General features: G+C 35.9%; 1 protein-coding gene across 1 annotated transcript in view; it reads left to right on the forward strand.

The window, feature by feature from the left end:
* Positions 1-266: 266 nt before the first annotated feature.
* The window catches only part of tnr (tenascin R), a 240,956-nt gene continuing 219,841 nt past the window's right edge, over positions 267-21,381 (forward strand). Inside the window, exon 1 of the mRNA XM_015373217.1 lies at positions 267-696. The gene's annotated coding sequence lies outside the window, so the exon portion shown is untranslated. The remainder of the gene's footprint in view (positions 697-21,381) is intronic.

Here is a 21,381-nt window from a genome sequence, read left to right on the forward strand (position 1 = left end):
CTCCTGCAGCACAAATATAGAATCTGTTTAATTTAAAAGATTTCTTGTGGCAATGCATTGCATTTCTTCTTTCTTCTTTTTTCCAGTTGATGTAAGCTGCAGTTCCAAAGCAACTTTCATGTACTCATTGTTAAAAGAAAAAAAAAAAATATATATATATATATAAATATAGATTTTCGGACCCTCCGAGCAGCATGGCCACTAGAGGCTGCACAAGCAAAGACAGAGATGCATGGATCAATTCGGAGAGAGGGGAAAGCCACAGGAATCAATTGAGGAAAAGCAAAAAAAAAGCAGATGGTGAGATAGGATGCAGTTCACTCAGCAAAAAACAGAATGAGGGGATAACTGGACGGGCCGTCATAGTAACTGGCAGCTGTAGTCAGAGCATCTTCAGTTTGCAGGAGAGAAAGGGAGGTAAAGTGAGAGAGAAAAGGGGGAGAGGGAGCGGAACGCCAGGCTGCCCATCCTCATTTCTGCATCTGTGTGAGGCTGTGAACGGCAGAGAGGAGGAGCGCACATTTCACCCGTGGAGGCAGCAGGGACTCATTCCACTTGGCCGCCAGATCAATGGTCTTATGTGGACAGGACAGCTGAGCAGCCTTTACACAAAGTCTTTGCAGTGCCAATAACAAATTTAAGAAAATAAGAAAAAAAAAACAAAAGAAAAGCAGTGCATCATCAAGCTCCGAGCAGGTGAGTTAACTTAAGCCTTTATTTTAATTGATCTGCACGTGTGAGTTACTTTGTTGTCTGTGAGGCTCTGTTCATCTGATCCTCACTCATGCTCAGTTTTGCACATTTATCAGCCTTTTGAAGTTGCTGCATCATCTCAGGTTTAATTTTTGTGCCAGAGGAGCATTCTAGTCATCTTCTAGGGCAGGTGATTAACTGGGGAAGCTCGGCATCAATCAAGCCGTTATCACACTGAGCAGAGGAAATCACAACAATAGTTCCCTAACGACCCTCTATTGTTTGCTTCTTCACACAATATTTAGTTTGCCTGTGAGCTTCAAGTAGGCTGCAGGAGCTTTGTGTCAGATCCCGCGGAAGTGGGTCTAAATAGCAACCCCCCTGGACAATTTAATAAGGGGGATTTAATGGCTTGCTGTGGAAAATAAAGGTCTGGTTGCTTATACCATATTGCCACTTTTTTAAATTAAATTAAAATTTGTTGAAAGATTTAATAGAGAACTCACTCTGTAGGTTTAAATAATTCTAGCTGGAAGGTGGTGTTTTTGTTTTATAAATATTTAATGTACTTGTTTAGAATTACAACAGTAACATGACATGATTGAATGAAATAAAAACAGCTAAACATGATTATTTACACAGAAAACTCATAAAATGACCAGCTTTCTTCTTTTTCTCTAACTTGAGAAAAGATAAAATAATGTTAACTGTCACACTTTTTATATACCTAGCAGATTTAAAGATTTTGATTTAAATTATTTTAATCTCAACCCGAGAATATGGCACTGATAGGACATTGCTCAAAAAGTGGTAAGATTATGGAAGATTTTTTTTATTTTTAATATAGCACATTTTATACTGTCTAAACTGCTTAACATGAACAAAGCATAAAATATGTGACATTTCAGCTGATAGTTTAAATAAAACAGTCATATGTAGGTCTCAACAAAGTTTTTAACCTTTATTTTAACTAACTTAGGGCTTTCAGCATGTTAGGCATGAACACTGTAATATAGTTTGATTTTATTGATATTTAATGCAAAATGGCATATTGAAAAAGATTTGTGCCCCTCTAAAGAATTAAGCCTTTATTTTTTTTAATAATAACAGTTGATATTTTCTTATAATGTTGTTATTTTGTGTTTCAAATTTGGCTTAAAATGTTTTTTGTTTTTTTGGGATGAGGTCAAAGTCTCGTTTTTATCTTTTGCTTCCTCCAGAGATTCTCTATCATATTAAAATTAGGACTGTGCATTTTATAAACATTACCATTAGTTTACTTACAATCAGAAAAACATTTTTTTAGTATTAAAAATTCACCTCAAACTTAAATATGTCATAGGTATATATTTATTTTTGACATTAACTGTACTTTCACTATGATCCTGTTGGCCTCATAATCTTTTTCCAAGGACAACTGATTATTTCTTAAATCCCATTTCCTCTATACAATTTTGACGGGGATTATGAAGCTTGGGGACTATTGGAGAAACTATTTAACACTTAATTTGGCTTAGATAATTTAATGTTTTTAACAGTAAGTGTGTCATTTACACAAAGTGTAATGTACACACATTCAATTGTGGTTGGAAATAACATGCCCTGCTCAATATATGGCCCCATCCATCTGTATGTGTCTCTATTCCTCTTTCAGTCTCTGTTCTTCTGCCTTTGTAACACCCCTCTCCTACCATCCCATGTTTTGCTGTGAAGGTTATTGCCATATATCGAGCTGGTTTAATTTGTCAAAGTCTGACAGACATATTGTCCATGGTCAGAACAGGAGAACAGGTTGGGGGATTCAATTCAGTTAGATAATAGCACAATATTGAAAGCAGAGGTGATGTATTCAGCGCTGGACCTGTCAAAAAAAAAGACAGACTGAGAGGGAGGAAAGACAGATGTGGTGAAAAATAGGAACATAATCAAACAGAAAGGCATCATTTCATGTAAACTTAGACACTGATCGGTTGATTTTTAAGGCTTTTGAATTTAGGGTGGTTTGATGCTTGCGAACAGGAAGGCTTGAGGTTATCATTTCTCACACAGAGCTTGGCTCTCCCTCGCTTCCATGTGAGACCATTAATCTGAGACAAAATGTGAGATATCGCTCACTCTTTTTTCCACTTTTTCATCATTGTGATTGCACTAGACTGTTTTTCCGAGTTTTCTTTACTTCACAGGCTCTTTCCCTGTTCCCTCAAGCTTTTATTATCAAATTTTTCTTAATTCAAATTGACATCAGAAGAAGACGTGATTGTAAAATTCGACCTTACTAGCAGAAGAATAGCTTGTCAAAGTAAAACTTTATTTTAAATTTTAAATATATTTTTTCCTAGTAAATATGACCTATAATATTGTTTTATATTATCATTCCTGTTTTTTTTTTTAAGGATTTCTCTTTGAATCTGTGTTTAACTTACTGAAGCACGTTGTGAATTATATCCTATGGAGTAGAACAAATGCAAATCTATACAAATAATTGCTTAACTATTCCCTACATTCAAGTTTGCATTTGTTAAGAGTCAGTTTAGATAAGAAGCTTTCCTTTGGTCTTTGAATTGCAAATGATTTTAGTAAATTACTGCAGGAGCAGGTGGTATTAGTAAAACATTTCTCACCCTCCCTCCTTGTCAGGACTATCGCAGACATTCTCTCTCCTCTCCTTTTTCCACTTTCTCCCATTTGTTTTGGTGCCAATGGGCAGTCGAACAAGATTGCAATTGTCTGTGCTGTAATTAATAATTTACATAATGCTTTATTTTGATGGGAATTCTATCTTCCCCCTGTGCCATCGTTAATTGTGTTAGCTAAGCTTTAAGGTCATTACTTATTGTTAGGAAGACAGTTAAATGTGAGCATATCCAGCTGTAATTATCGACAGCGGCGTACATCAGATAATGTGCAGATTTAAACACAGCGGTGGAAAGAAAACAGAGATAGAAATCTTTAACTATTGGCTTTTCTTTGGGGTTTAAACACTAATATCCATCACACCAGTCTACTTAACTAAATAGGTAGTGCTATACTACAGAAACAGTCTGAAGGTTTTTATACTGACATAAAAACAATAATTTCAGTATAGAATTTAAATTAGGGAAACAATTTTGAGTGGTTAATTTTAAGAGCCACTTCTGTTGCCCGCTTTACCATCATGTCAGTCTGTGCGCAGAATCCTGAGCAGGCTGCTTTGACTTTTTTTTCAACATGTTTTCAAGGTGAAGGAGCAAGACACAGGCATTTGTCTGAACAAATGTGGACTTTTCTCATCTGTCATTTTCCTTGCATCTTTTTGTTTACCTGTTCTGTGTTGCTTATATTGTTTCTCTTACTTACATTCTCTACATAAGATGTCACAGGTGAAATAATCTTTCTTGTGCTGCATATGGGTGTGCAACATATAGCTGACAAGTATATTTCATAAAATATTATTTTGCATTTAACATATTATTGTAATATATTATAAAATAATTTAATAAAGTTTAACTTGAATTAGTTTGGGTTAACAGTGGGCTATATTTTTCATGACTGTTTTTATGTGAGGGATTTGTCCTCCAACAGTTAAAAATGTTAATTATGATGTTAGAGTGACCAGATTAATTTGTGGGATCCAAATCTTGCTCTATACAACTTACTGTTATGCTTATGAGAAAAAAACAAAACAAACCTAAAAACTGCTGTTTTGATGTTAACATATTGAACCATTTCCAAATATTTTAAATTTTTATTGCAACTAATATTTGTTAGAGGTAAATATGTTATATATATTTTAAAAGCTGCAGCAACCTGGATTTACTCCCTTTTTACTTTTTATTTTGTAAATGTTTTATCCAAAATTCTCTCTGACTCATTGATAGATTTTAAATAGAATATTCAGTTTTCTTTTTGTCCAACTAAGCCATTCTTGTCTGATTTAGACTCACTGTGATTCTCAAAAATATAATTGTCGTTTGTCTCCAGCCTTCTTGCAATCACTTTTTTTTTTTGTCAGTTGATATTTAGAACAGTAACTTAAATTTGGACAACTACACAAAACACTATTATCAAAAGTAACCATAGAGCATGGAACTGCCATCAAAATGGTTTATTCTAGGTTTAGTATTCTAGATGATGATGATGTGCTTTGGTGGGTTTTTCTGTTAGAAATTGTAGTCCCAGAAGTTCCACTTCAGTTCCTTAATACCACAAGTTTCTTTCTGAAATTTCAGCTAAATTTGTTTTCTTTGGAAGAAAAAGTTGCCAGTTTTAAAGCCATCTTCCTTGATTCAAGAGAATTAATACCCAGAAAGACATGCAGTTCCTTCACCACAGCTCTCTTCACTGATAAATTCTCCATCTTTTATCTATTTTGGAGAGAGGGAGAGTTTTTGTAATTCAACTGTGACTCAGGTGTTTACACCTTCCTGATTATGATCTTCTGTATGTCATTTTATTTCACAAGGCTTTGAATTTTTGTGTCCCTGTACAGTCAGACACGTGTTAAAATCTTTTAACCTTTTCGCCAAAAATGGTCATAGCTAAAAGATGCAAGTAAACCAAACCTCCAAAAACATTTTTACTCAATTGAGGCACAACAAAGGCAGTGTTATTGATTTTTGGATATTAGAAACACACATACACACACACACACACACAAAAAAAAGAATGCTGAAATTAAATATTAAAATATCGTCAAAGTAGAAGTCGAAAAGTATGCATGCCTATGTAACCAGGTTTTTTCATTTACCCTTTGGCGTACTTGTTTGTCTTTAATTGAAACATACATTATTTCACATTAAAGTTGATTGTTTTTTTTTTTATTATTGTTGCAATTTTACATCACACAAGCCGAGCATTTTAATAAGTCTGTTCATTTTTTATAACCACTGTATGCTCTCTTGATAAAAAAAAGCTGTGAACCGGGGTTATTGTAACATTTTGTTCTCTCAAATCCCTAAAAGATTGGACTTGTATAACTGAATTAAATGTGTCCTTTTACTCTGTTAAACAGATTTTTATGTGTTGTTTTAGATATGCTGTTTCTAGTTTCCATTTTCATTTTGTGAAATACACACAGGATCATCAACTGCCCCTTAACAAATCAAGGCAACTTTATAAAAAACATATCAAATTCATTTTATTTTTTATTTTTTTTAGATTTCTGCCTTTAATAACAAGTACAAATTAGATACATTGTATCAAATGTTTGATCTCCTCATTGCATTGAAAGTGTAATTAACAGAGCCTAGATGTCCATGTAGCATAATGATTTAAAGTCATTGAAAATTCTAGTTTTTTTTTTTTAAAGGAATTTGATTCAATCAATAAAACACAAAGATTAATACATTTTCAAAATGTGCTTTTAGGCTCACATAAATCTAATTGGAACATGTTGGATGGTATGACAGAGCTCGGCAAAAACAGGGCAGGTCTAACAAAAAAACCTAGAAGAAGCTGCTAAAGAATCAATATCTGAACATTTGTAACCGTGTGGCAAAATGATGCAATCGAGGTCCATTTCTAAATCCAGTTTAAAAGCTGCGGTAAAGCCGAGAGCATTTAACCTCTATCTAATGTGAGTGTGAAGTAATTCCAATTCCTAGATATGTAAAGCTAGTACCCCCAGAAGTCCCCCTACTATTTTTAGATATTTACTTATAGAAACTGTTTGAAACTATGGATCATTGCACTTTCACCACTCTTATTTGCTCCACTGCATACAATCTCAAATGGCTTTTATATAACAAAATAAAAAACCAACAACAATTGCATAATGTCTTAATGTTAGGTCACCTTGTATTAAAGAGATGATCTGAGAACTGATTAAGTTCTTAAAGGACATTTTTTATTAATGATTTCAAATTGAGAATGAGACACATCAGTGTAAAAAGGACAAAATTAAATCTAGCACAAACCACTTTTTTTGAAGCATGTTTTCTAATGGAAGATGCTTCATATTTTCTACATAAAGGTTTTATTCCTTGATACCACACACTATCACACAAATAAACATTCATCCATCTTCTTCTACCTATTCCGTCAGGGTTGCAGTGGTGCTGGTGCCTATCTCTGGCAGTCTATGGACGAGAGACAGGGTACACATTCTGGACAGGTTGCCAGTCTGTCGCAGGGCAACACATAGACACACAGTCATACAACCTTGCCTACATACTCTCGCATCTAAGGACAATTTTGCGAATCTAATCATCCTACAATCATGTTTTTGGACTATGGGGGGAAGCCAGAGTAGCCTGGGTGCCATTCCGAACTTAGTCCCGCCAACAAAGTTTGAGGTCGGGAAGTTCGGTCTGGCATTGCTCAGTAGTATCACGAGTATGCTCGCACAATATCTGGCGGGCCAATCAAATTGTCAGGGCGGGCTTTATTATACGACGATGGACAGATGATCAACAGTAACATAATCAACCACGTCACCAAAGCACGCTTGGGTGACAACAACAATGGCTGCCGCTGGAGAGTTGAGGTGTGTATATTCTGCTATTAGGTCTGTTCTAGAAGATATCGACAGCAAATTAATTTTAAAAGAGGAACAGAGAAACGCGATCAAGGCTCATCTTCTTATTCTAGGCGTGAAACTTCACGCTTTGATTTTTGTTGACAACAACTATGCGTTGCTTAACATACGTCACACACTCCGTTGCTCTTATTGGTTGTAGGTCTATCCAATTGAGTGCAGAGCCATTTTTTTCCTGGTTCGTTCGAAAAACGCCCCATAATCACAGCTCTATGGAGCAGTATCAGACTCATATTCTGACTAGAATTGAGTCGGACTACGTCAGGCTAAAGCCAGAGTACCTGATAGAGAACCCTCGCATGCACGGGGAAAACATGCTAAATCAGGGCAGAGAATCAAACCCGGAATGTATTTGCTGTAAGGCAACTTTGCTACAAACAGTATCACCATTCAGCTTACAAATAAACTTAATAATTTAGTTTTTTTTCCAGTTAACAACTTACTTAATTTTTTGTTGGAAACCATCAACATACATAAAGATCCTGATCCTTGTAAGTCTAATTCTAAGACTGTTCAAATAAATCCTTCAGATAAAATAACATTTATCTTCACATCTCTCTTCCTGTGTTTGTCGTTCAACCGCGCAGACCTTTACAGGGGACCGATTCACCAACAGGAGACGGGATGATTGTACCAATTATATTCATCTTATCAAGCCAGCCGTCTTTGTTTGACTGTGCTGCTTCAGAAAGAAGGCAGTGTGTAAGGGCGTCCCTTCAAATTCAATAACAAAAAAAACAAAACATAGAAGGGTTGATAGAACAGCAAGTTTGCAGTATTATCTAAGAATGGTGTGTCTGATTGAAAGAAGTGTTGTAAATTTCCCATAGCCAGCTGGTGAAGGCTGTAGAGTGACAGTGCTGAAGTCGGTTGTAACAAGAATCAATACAACAATGTCCAAGATAGCAGCTCTCTGCTATATGCAGGAACACCAATAAAAAGACGTTCATATTTTCAAACTGTTTTTATGCCATCTGTTTGACCTCTGAATCGACTGAGCTGTTAAACTTGTCGAAAGTGTATTCAAATAATTGCACCGTCTAGCAGTCAGGATTTATTGCGGCAGGACAGGGAGTGAGCGTTTGGATTTTAAGGCCTTGTGGTAGTTTTTGTTTTACCGTGTGTTAAAGAGTGAGCAAAGAGAACGAAAATGGAAAAGCTGATAGGATCATAAAACGCAGCAAGAAATGTGAACTGCCTACTTGAAGTAATGTGGGTAAGATGGAGAGCTTTACAGTTGAGTGGAGTGGAGATCTTTCTTCTGTTCTTTCCATCCTGTACCTGAAATGTGAATTTCCCACACGGGACGACACTGTGGAACTGATAAGCCTCTGATTTATATTACAGTGCCATAGAGATGTGTTTACCCTGGTCTTTACTTTCATGGTGTTAAATCACAAGTGTATATATTTCTTCCTCAGCCAAACTGCCTCAAACATAATTGAGAGAGTTCAGGGTTCTGCTGAATCTCCTTGTTAAAGTGTTGCTGCTTGCTCATGGTGTTGCAATATGATACACTTTCTCCAGCTAGAATTTGCCATATCTCTTTTCTTTATAAGTGCCTACTTTATGAATCCTATTGGGATACACTAGAGAGGTTTTATTTTCATCCCTGTGTCTTCCTATCCTCTCCAGCATTTCAGGGAGGCAACTTTAATGATCCTCATTAGCTAAACTGCTTGAGTATAAACTGGAGTTCTTCCACCTAAGCAGATACTTAGCATTTCATGTTATTTTCCCTCCCTTGTCCATCTTTCACACACTCTCAAGTTGGTTTTCTTTCATCACTCCCCTCTCCTGCCATCAGTGTTTTTGTCCATTGTCCTTTTTTCTCACTTTCAGTGCAGAAATATTACTTAAAGATCTTCCAACTTGCAATTGCCTGCATTTTATAGCATATTAGAGCCTGCATTTCCTTAGAGGGTATAGAGTGTTCCAGATGACCTCTGTGCTGCTTGAAAAAAAAAAAACACAAGTTCAGGTGGGAGCTGCCTTCAGGAAACCTGGGAAGAATGTTTAGGTATACAAACATAGCGACTCAGGGGCAACCTTTGCCTTTGGATGAAGTTTAAAGCAGTTATGGTTCACCTTGCGAAACAGCTGTACTGCGGAAGGACAGAAGAAAAAAAAAAGTGGCCTGATTCACTTTAAACCACATGCATAAATACAATGTGATTGAGAACATTTTTGTCACACTGTGTGAAAAGAGAGGTTAGGTTTGCATAAGCAGCGTAATAAGAAAAATGTTTCAAACAGTTTAGCAAACTTTTTTTTTCCCAAAACACAAATATGACTACAATTTAAGACTTCAGTACAATTATTTCAGTATTTTGTTCACAAGCTTTTGACATTATTTAGCTGCAATTTATGATCCTCCTACCCAAACACTGACTTTGTATGCTTTAAATAAAAGCTCATTTAGAAAGGCCATTTTTGGTCTAGCTTTATGTCACTATGTAATATCTTGAGATTAACAGTATTTTTACATAGTGTTCTTTCCGATCTATTTTGTGAAGTGCCATAGTTGCTCCTGGAGCAAAACACCCCTACAACATAATGCTATCACGCTTGTTCTTACAGTTAGGTTGGGATGCTGAGGCTTGAAACGTCTCTGATTTTTCACACAAAAATAACAGTGGAATTCATAGCCAAACACTATAATTTTAGTTTAGTTATACCACAGAACAACTCAAGAAAAATTAAGCTCTTAGTCCCTGAGTGTATCTTTTATCTATAATCTGGGTTCTTCTTTTTCTTTTTGAATAGCAGCTTCTCATATGAAGAGTGGCCATCTTTTATTCAGGACTTCATACAAGATTATCCCTGGATGATGACAATCCAGTAAGCTTTGGACAGAAACCTCCCAAAACCTTACACTTCTGAATTGAGGTTGATTCACACATTTCACAGCTAAACACATTCATCTCTGGCACACAGAACCTGTCTCCTTCCTGAACTATTAAATGCCTTTGGGGCATTTTTTAAAATACAGCAAGCATACCTCCACTTTACTGAACAATCTTTAAAGCCTTCCCAAGAAGTGTAAAGACATAGTAAAATTATCTACAAATTGGTGACCACCTCTCTACACCCAACCTCACACAAACACTCATAGACATGCACACATAAAGACACTTTATCAATAAAGTGAATTCAAATTATTCACTGACAGAAATAGCCCCTTGCTTTCTGGCCTGAATACATTAATTATTCCATAGTAGAGATTCACTGCCTTTATTGGATGATTTGCATTTGCATTTATAGAGATTTTTTTTGCACCATCTTTTTCGAGAAAAGGAAATACTTTACAGTTCAAAACATGATGTTTTACAGACTGAAAGTTTATTACTTTAACTTTATCAGGTAGCAGCAGCTATAATGTGATCTGGTCGCAACTATGAATGATCACAATTAGTTCAGCTACTTGCTGTAAACACTAAAAACAGATTTTACCCTAAAATATTCTATATCTGGAAATGTTTTCACTGACATGGTGTACATAAGATATCTCCTCTCCTCCCCTAATTAATGTGTCAAACTGGCAGCCTGGAAACAAAACTGTCAAGACAGAATAAAAATATCCTCCCCAACTTATCATGGAAGAAAACCTGGCTGCTTTTATTCTCGGAGAGTGAGGAAGAAGGAAAGTCTGGATAGAGTGAGTAAAAGATGTCTTTTTGATGTTTAAGTACATCATCCAGTGTGTCACTGTGGAGTGAAAACAGAGAAGCATATATATGGAAAGCTTTCACAGCTAAAGATTTTGAAATATTTTGGAAAAGTCCAGTTTTGATCTGAAAGTCCAAGTTTAAGTACTGCATATCACCAAGATGTCTGCATATTTTAGATACTGGGCTGTCAGAGAGGGCTCTTTTAGTAGTTTAAATCTAACTAAAATAATAAATTTACATATCCTACTGACTGATAGTTTTCAGTGGTCCAGTTCTCTTTCAAAACCTTGACTTCCACTAGGAACTAATGTTTAAATAAAAAGGTTTCTGTTACCGCTACCAAGGTTTTTACAGATAAGATTTAATACTTTTAATTCCACCCTGATATTCCTCAGTTCTAGAGTTTTCTTCAGCTGATGGCACAAAAGAGCACTGCCCTTCCATCATATTTGCTGTATATTACTGGTCAGCTGGTTGGTTAAAATCTAACTACTGCGATGTTTAAACAAACCAGATAAACAGTGCATGTGTCCTTATTTTACATGGTTTATGCAGCATGTGTATATACTCTATTTGTTTTAAAGTTTCAGGTGGTCATGCACACTTTCGTGTTCTAACAACTTTAATGCACTTTACTGTGGGACAATAAAGGGATTTTCTGTTCTATTCTATTTTATTATAAACAATATGAGCAGCCAAGTAAAGCCTGATACTCATTTCATTGCATGGAAATCAGTTGGGGTAATTTGAAGTTATGCAGTGAGAAAATGATACCATGCTTCAAACACATTTTTGCAGTAATAATATCCAAACTTTCTTCACTGCATGAAAACTCAAATGTGGGGTCAAACATCCATCTTTCATTATCTCTTGTTCTATACGCCCATTATAAATGTGACGGAGGTGGTAAAAAAGTCAGCATCATTCATCTTGTGGCCAGATTTAGCTCATTAGGTCAATTAAAGGTCTAGAGCAGTTTTATCGTGTGATGATAGATTATAATTTCTTTTCTCAATGTGGCTCTCCTTAATCGCGCAAAAAATGGTGCAAGTAATAAAAATTGAGAGAATTTTACAGTATGCTGGGCGCCTCTAGCGATCCATAGCTGTGACGTCAGTGTGGTCAAAAGTTCTCTCACACCCTCAGTTGCATTCAATATACCAGAGTTGCAAAGGTTTGTTTTCTCTGTTAAATAGCTTTAATAAAGTGCCTGATGGCAATAAAGTTGATTCAAATATTTTTCAATTTTTTAGGAAATATTTGATTTTATAAAATAACAAACCCTATCTAGTTGAACAGTTTAGTATAGCAGCACCTCCAGACGGATTTCCATATCATTATGGTCTAGGCTCCAGACCAACAAGAACTGAATGGATAACAGTCAGTTACTGCAGGTGGAGACCCACAGCTGGAGCCCCACTGGCCCGGAGCCATTAGCCGAACTGGGTAAAAACCACATCCGAAGGGCGATGTTTCCCACCCGGACAGCAGAAAGCATCCATCTTCTCCAGCTGTCGCAGGGCAACATAGACCTACAACTATGCACACACACCCACACCTAAGGACAATTTAGAGATGCAAATGTAACTAACCTAAACTTTTACATCCTTACATCCATTTGTGTTACTATAATATAATATAATACTGTTCTCCACCTAGCAGTGGCCAGAAATCCAGTATATTATGTAGTCAACAGACTTTCAGCAGTACAAGCTAAAGTGAATATTTTTATGTACTTTTTCTTTAAATCAACATTATTTTTCAAGTAAAATTACCCGATCAAAGAAACATACCTCACACAATTGTACCTATTACCAAACCTCATTAAACTGCACAGGTGAATAAAACCCTAAACACCTATTTGTCTGAAGTCAATATCCATTTGTCTGGCTTTTAGCAGAACAGTATCATTAACATAATATTTTCTGTAGCTCATACAAAAGCTAGTCTCTTTCTTATTGCTCACTAAGCCATTATAACTGCTTCAGTTATTCCATTTGCAGTTTTAAAGAATATTTTTAGATTTTCTACTTGCTATGCAGAATAGAAGAATTATAAGTTGCAATGTAGACTGGCATAACTTCTATCAGAATGTTGTTCATAACTCTTTATTTTTGCAATAAAAATGTGAAAAATTAGTGTAAGGACCTCTTATCCGATCCATCACACTGAAACCCTGTTTTCTGGGGTATTGATACCTTCTCTCGTCATTAGGTTGAGGCTCTTATGAATCCAAAGATCAAAATAAATTCAGGAAAAGGGATTGCGGAAGGGTAAATGACAAAATTAAAGCAATAATTGTCACCTCAAGCGTATCCAGTAGGAGCATGTACTGTATTGAAACTTCATGAGTCAATGCAATCAACAAGTTTTCCTTGTTTGAACCTTTTAACCAATCTGATTGTTCTGTTGCTGTTACTTGGTTTGAGATGACTTGTGCTGTGATTTAGTGCTCTATAGATAAACTAAATTAAATTGAACTCTAATAAAATACTGGGAGGAAATAAAATTATTATTCATTGAACAGCTACTCGTAGAAGGAATTAGGATATGCTGTAATCACTCAAAGTTATTTCTATGGCATCAGGAAAATAAATGAGATTTGGTATGTTTTAACAATTCATTGAAATTGCATCTATTGTTACTTTGAAGCCAGAAGCTTCCTCTTTCTTTTGGGTTCTGTCATTCTCTTTTTTTTTTTTTTCTAGAAGTTCAAGACTATCAGATTCACATTGTTTTATAGCTATACGCTTTATGTATTGTATTTTTTGTTTGTTAAGTGTTAACTACACTGTCTCTGAGAAAGCAAAGTGGTGTGCAAATGTATTTATCCCAACAAGTTAATCCATTGAACGATTAGGTTTTGCATTAAATGCAATCAAAGCTCTTTTTGAATGTTTATGTACTAGAGTATTTTTGCAAATATTTCAATAATTGTCCAGATCAGTAAAATTGGTTTGATAATAGGCCCTCGGTTGTTCAAAACTACAGTAAATGATTCATCTATTTATTTTTTTCTGATTGATCAGTAAATTTAAAAAGAGAAATGTTTAGAATATTAGCTGTAAGAAGTTATAATGGAATAAGAAAAATTTAAAGATGAGAGTTTGTCACCTTAAATGGAAGATTTGGTTTTGTTTGGTTTAATTACCAATGTGAATACCTTGATCTTTCAGTGCCATTTTTTAGAGTCTGTATATTCCTTTAACTAGGGTGTTTATACCAAGTTACATTGGTTTGATTTTAAACAACTGCACAGTAGGTTAAATTAGTGTAGTGCACAGCTATAAATGGTACTGCCAACGTATTCTGCCAGCTGAGGTGAGACTCTACGCTCTTCCTCCAAAGTTACTGTGGGCTTCTTAGCTGCTGCTTTTATAAATGTTTTTTTAACCCAACCTATTATTCTAGTTCAATGACCTTGTTCGGTAGGTTTGCAGCCCATTTTCAGGTGATGGAAAATAAACTTTTTGTGGGTACTTCATGAAAGGTTTAAAATTTGGTGTGAGTGGGACTCTTGTTTTTGGAGAAACTGAAGGGAACCTAGATAAACCGAGCTGGATAAAACTTAAAATGTTTTCTGTAGGAACACTCTTTGGATGCTTTCTTTATTACCCTTTAGGTAAAGCAACATTTTCTTTGATTATTTGTTTATATTTTAGCTCTCAGAATATATGGATATGTACAATGAGGGAGTGCTTCTGCCCCGTTTTCAAAGTCAACTGTAAGTTCAGTAACTGATTGTTATTCAGGATTATGTTTTTTTTTTTTTAACTGTGCTCTAACTGATAACAGAATGGACTAGGCAGTGGCATGATCAATAAGTTAATTTAAGAGTGATGTCATGAGTGAGTCATGACCTAAATAAAGATACATTTTAAAATGTGTATCACACAGTATAATCAATGAATGGGGACTATTTCACGCTGGAGCTGTGAACTCAGTTTCAGTGATTTTGGTGGTGTGCTGTGTTCATTCATTCTAACCTATAAGTTAACAAAATAAAACAAAAAAAGTGGAGTTCTTGTTATGAGAACTCTGATTTGGGCATTCTTTTAAAAGCAAGCCTTGCTATAAGCCTCTATTAAACCACTATAAAAGAGACTATAGAGCTGTGAATTCTTTTGTTAGGTAGGCCTACTTTATTTTCTAAATTGACAAACACTGTATCAATATTTTCTTGAGATGTAAAGGTTATATACTAAGTTTTATAAAAGTAACAGTTTTTATCATATCATACTTCAGAAAATCATATTATTTTCTGAAGTGCTTTTTAAAAATCTATCAATAGATAAACAACTTTGTTTTATTTTGTAATAACCTTCTGCCTAATATATCTGCAAGTGGAGTTGCTTGTGCATAATTTCTGTAAATCCTGTTGATCTGAAAGCAAATTATAAAATTTATTGAGAGAATTTGGGGTTTTACAAAAACTCTTGAGATATAATAAAAACACATCCCCATGCGAAATTCTTCCATTAAAATACATTAAATCTGTTGCTAATTAGATTTCCTATATATGATGGAGTACTAGGGTCACTGTAGATGAAAAAGAAAAAATAAATACATTTACACACAAAAAAAAAAAATCCAAGGAAAATCTTGGATATTTCTCTAATGTTGAAAAGTCACAGATATATGCTACACCTAACAAAACTATAAATGCAACACTTTTGGTTTTGCTCCCATTTGTTTTTTATGAGATGAACTCAAAGATCTAAAACTTTTTCCACACACACAATATATTATACACAATATATTTCCCTAAAATATTGTTTACACACCAGTCTAAATCTGTGAAAGTGAGCACTTTTCTTTGCTGAGATAATCCATCCCACCTCACAGGTGTGCCATTTCAAGATGCTGATTAGACACCATGATTAGTGCACAGGTGTGCCTTAGACTGCCCACAATAAAAGGCCACTTTGAAAGGTACACTTTTATCACACAGCACAATGCTACATATGGCGCAAGATTTGAGGGAGCATGCAATTGACATGTTGACCACATGAATGTCAACACGAGCTGTTGCTCATTCATTATATAATTATTTGTCTACCATAAGCCATTTCCAAAGGCATTTCAGAGAATTTGGCAGTACATCCAACCATCTCCACAACCGCAGACCACGTGTAGCCACACCAGCCCAGAACCTCCACATGTTCACCTCCAAGATCGTCTGAGACCAACCCCTCGGACAGCTGCTAAAACAATCGCTTTACATAACCAAAGAATTTCTGCACAAACTGTCTGAAACCATCTCAGGGAATTTATCTGCGTGCTATTCGCCCTCATCGGTCTCCACCTGACTCCAGTCCTTCATCTTAAACGACTTGAGTGGAAGAAAGATCACATTAGCTGGCGTCTGGCACGTTGGACGTGCACGTGTGTGTTGGTGTCGTTTGGGTGAGCAGTTTTCTCATGTCAATGTTGTGGATCAAGTGGCCCATGGTGGGGTTATAGTATGGGCAGGTATCTGTTATCTACGAAGAACACAGGAATATTTTATTAATGGAAATTGATGCACAGAGATACCGTGACAAGATCCTGAGGCCCATTGTTGTGCCATACATCCAAGAACATCAGCTCATGTTGCAGCAGGATAATGCACGGCCCCATGTTACAAGAATCTGTGCACAATTCTTGCAACCTGAAAATGTCCCAGTTCTTGCATGGCCGGCATACTCCCCGGACATGTCATCCATTGAGCATGATTGGGATTCTCTGGATTTGCGCATACGACAGCATGTATCAGTTCCGTCCAATATCCAGCAACTTCCCACAGTCATAGGAGAGGAGTTGACCAACGTGCCACAGCCCACAACTGACAACCTGATCAACTCTATGCGAAGGAATTTTCATTGCATGAAGCAAATGGTGGTCACACCAGATACTGACTGGTTTTCTGAGTCCCCACAGTAAAGGGAGCTTGAACATTAGAAACATGGTATCACACTGTGTCATTATCTATATCCTATATTGATTCTTATGGTAATCTACAGTGTATGCCATTATGGAAGGTCTGGTACTGAACTCATTTTAAGTAAATAATCCTGACATTATTCATGTATATATTTGTAGCAAGGTCAACCGGATTTCCTGCTTTAGTGCTTCAATTATTACAGAAAATTTTAACGTAAGGAGCTGTTCTGTGAAACCTGTACATGAATAAGATTAGAACTCAACAATGCAGCGTCTGCTTTTTCTGCTAGTTCTACACCTTTGTAGCAATTAAATTGCTGTACCTTTAATTACTGTGGCGGCATTCAGCCACTAACTGCTAGAACCAAAATGACTTCCTGACAGCTACAGGGTCACAAGCCAGTATGTACTGCTGTGCCGCTGATTAAATTCACCCAATAATTAAGCAGACATCATTGATTCCCTGCGGAGAAATGGAGAAACGGATAGCATGTGTGTGTGAGAGAACCACTCTCTTTGTCCCTGTGCTTCCTGTAGCCCCTGCAGCGTTGGGCCAGTCAGATATGCGTAATTTGGGAAATGAGCAGAAGTCGATTCCACTTAAACAGACATTGCTGGTTGGACACATTGATGTTCCGAGCGTTGTTCACTCCGTCATTTTCCTCATCTCTGACATCCTCTGTGTAGTCAACAGAGCGATCGACATGCATCAAAAAAAGTGTCCTAGATTCTGAACATATCAGTTTTACTGTAGACTGAAAGAGTTTGAATATAAATGTTTAAATAGTAAGCAGAGCATATTCAACTTATAATACATTTTGTTTGAGGTTTTGAAATCCTTACTCATTATAATGTTGTTTTTTTTGTGTGTGGATATTTTGACCATCTCTTTTAATGTCCCTTTGTCAATAAGAGCAGTTAGTTACTAAATTTTTGCTAAATAAGGTGCTTTAAATACTGCCTTTGTCTGTACTTTTCTGTCTTTGCCAACGCCATTCCTCTGTACATTTCTGTTGACAAGCATTGTGCACAGCACTCATTACTGTCACCCACATCAGAGTGCCACAAAAGCTGCAAGCTGTTTTCACTTACTGTAGCTACTATATATACAGTATGTAGCTCATGATAACAGAGTTGGAAAATGTTATTTTTTTAATCTGAAAAATAACAACAGATTCCAGGGAAAATAGATATATAGTGCAAATAACCCTGGCCATGAAAAGGTGCAAAAAAACAATGACAAAAAGAAAATAGACTGCATTTTGGGCTTGTTTGGAGCAAATGCTGTTGATTTTCTTAGCAGTGTGTGGTACAGTGGCTTAGTAGGTAGTTGTTTGGCTTGAAGTCAGAAGAAGACTCCAGTTTCTCCTTGTCACATGTTGCAATACCACCAGGGAAGGCAACTAATCCTGGGTGTCCTACCAATCTGGTTATTGGTGTATAAATGTATACTTATCAGTGTGTGTGTGTTGTTAAATAAGTTTAGCATTGTTGCAAAGTGCTTTGATTAGTCAGCATTACTGGAAAAGTGAAACAAAATGAATTACATTTACCATTAGTTTGTGTTTATTCATTAGTTTAAGTAGCTGTAGTTTGAAAGTTCTGTCTCTATGATAAGAAATGAAACCAAATATCCAATTCACCCCAAGCAAATTTAGATTAAAAAGTAATCTTTTCAAGTGGCCAATACGGTTCAATAACCTGGAGGTAATGTTTAGTTTGGTCAATCCAGGCCTCATTCCTCGGCCCAAAAGCCCCAAAACTGGCATAAATGAACAAACACAGCTACACAGTCAAAATGTCCTAAACCCTGTGTTTCTATCCTGACAAGGAGGTTTTATAGACTACTCTACACAACAGGGAAATTCAAAAGCTGTTTTCTGTCATCCCTCAAAATATGATATGTAGACATAGATAGTAGAGGTTTTCTTACTTAAAACACCTAATTTCATATGTGGAGGTGATGATTATAGCTTATACAGAACCCAGCAAAGTCACATACAAGAAAACAATCCCATACATATTTTGCACTGACCGCAAATATTGTGGCACTATAAATAGGATATACAGTATTGTGGCTGGTGAAAAGCTGACTGTCCTCTCAGAAGAGACTAAGAATAAACTGAAAAGAAAAAAGAAATGTTTTCTAACTTATAATTCAGTGCAACAACTTTATACTCATCCCTGAGTAAAAAAACAATCCAAATAGAGTAAACAATAGGTTTCTATTTCTTTAGGGGTGGATTTGAGACTGACTTGTGGTTTTCTTTTTCTGTTGTATAAATTGCAACACCACCTGAATGAAAATATTATTGACAATGTTAGTTCACACAGCGTGATCACAACAAATTGTGTTGTGTGATAAATGAGACTCCTGGCAGACCTTAACTTTTAAGACTTTTTAAAGATTTTTTCAATTGAAATGATTTACTGTAAGGTAGCCCCAGGCTTCTTAACACAATCGTGAAATATTTATTTCCACTTAAAATAAAAAGATCATGCCATAGAGGGTTAAGGTAATATGTTAATATTGTTATAATGCTATAAGACCTGGGAAAAATCTGGACCTAATTCTTATTTACTCATTTAATCACTTGATTGATATGTTTTTAATAGTTGTCCAGGCTGTAGGAGCGCCTCTTAGAGTTGCTTTTGGCTGGAATATTGGCTTGTATTTATTTACTTTTAGTTTTTTCTGTCATCCTGCTAATCCTGAACCATTGAACAATAGAACAGCTTTTCCTAGTTAAACAACAAAACACTGACCTATGAAGAATACACCGCTACAATAACACTTCCTGGAGTAAACTGGAGATTAATCTACACATTTCATGGAATCATTTAAGATCCCTCTTCTCTTAGTAAAATTTCTCTAAAGTTCAAGATAAAATGGAAGCCAAAAAAAAAAACTAAAAACAATACATTACCTGTAGAAAAAAGTAATTTTCCTTAGAAATAGTAAAAGATGATGGCTGACCTGACACAAAACCTTGGATATGACTCGTTATGTAGCTAATCTATTCTGGAAGATTTGATTTTCGAGCTTGTTTTTAATGAGTCAGCATATCGTCTTTCAAGTTTCTGAACACCACCTAGAGATATTTGGCTAATGGTTTATCTGCTCTTGCAAATTTTGACTGTACTCAAGATCAAAAACAAGTAGCTGAAATCTTTGCAGCCATGGCAACATTTCAAGGAGGAATGGCAAAAAAGCCCAGCTCAAGTTACAGCAGGAGCACGGTTAACCCTGCATGAAACTTGGAGTGTTGCTTATTGCAAACATTCTGTTGGCAGTTTTGGTTGACTTTATGTGAGCTTAAATAAAATTTCAACATTTCTACCTGTTATATTATGTGGCCCACGCTGTTACAAAAGAAAATAAAAACCCCTTTTGGAATAGGACAGAACAAGCTTTACCATTTTTGTTCAGAAACCAAACTCCCACTCATGAGAAGATGATTCCCAGTTGAAGGAAACACATTTTCAGGTAAGAGGATTCATCTATCTTTCAGTGCCATTCACTATAGAGTATGAACACATTTACTCTGTGTTCTTTCCTCCTTATAAAGGACATTGATTGGTAGGATGGATTGTAGGCACACTCTTTTGTGGAAGGATAATGACTTTTTTAATAAGACAGAAAAAAGTCTGGCAATGCTAATATTTCTCATTACGAAGACCATCCTCCCAGAAAGATTCTGCATAATGAGCTATTCTGTTCCCTAACTGTCTGTATATTTGTCCCTCAGATACTCAGAAATGTTCTCCCTTTTTCTTATCCTTTTGTGACATTTAGTTATTGCTCAATGGAATTTTATTAAAAAAGCTAAACCTAGAATAGAACATTAGTCCTGCTGGTAACAGATCAGAGCAAGTTACTGAAAAACTCAGTGTTAAGTGAATTGTTGTTGGATGGTGTTCATTATGTAGTAACAGATTACAAAATATGTTTTTTCATTCATGTTGGATTTTTACCTTTGTTGCATATTCCACTGCTTTTTTTTTTTTTTTAAGAGAACATTATTTTCACATGAGAGCCACTGCATTAACTCGTCAATAAATCAGAACTTGTCATAAATGGGGACAGAAGGACCCAGTATTCAGGCGTGTCAGACAGTGGGAAGTTTAAAAACGTTTAATGACAAAAAATAATAAGACAAAACAGAAACTGAACGAAGGGTTGTGGAATAGTGGACATGCCGCGGCTGTAAGGGGGGCGGGGGCTATTGAGTGTTGAATATTTTTCTGGGTATTGCTATCAACTTTCACAAACAACTCAGAGATTCACTTCCATACAGAAAGCCCACACTCTTATCTTCAGGTAACACAGAGTACATGTCAGATTAAATAATACTACTTCAGCGATAGTTTCAAGGTGTTGCTTTATTGCATGTCTCGTACCATGTCTTCCAGTTGTGCTGTTCTTTTTGCATCTCGTTGCAGGTGATGAAGCAGACTGAAAATGTTTTGTCATTATCTCCTTTCTATCTCCTCTATCTTTCATCTTTTGTTTTCTCTTTTCTTTTTTTTCTTTTCTTCTTCTGTTCTATTTACATTGCAGTGTCCATAATCTGTAAAACT

Source organism: Cyprinodon variegatus, unplaced genomic scaffold (genome assembly GCF_000732505.1).
Source record: "Cyprinodon variegatus isolate N-32 unplaced genomic scaffold, C_variegatus-1.0 Scaffold83, whole genome shotgun sequence".
In the NCBI taxonomy this organism is placed as follows: Eukaryota; Metazoa; Chordata; class Actinopteri; order Cyprinodontiformes; family Cyprinodontidae; genus Cyprinodon; species Cyprinodon variegatus.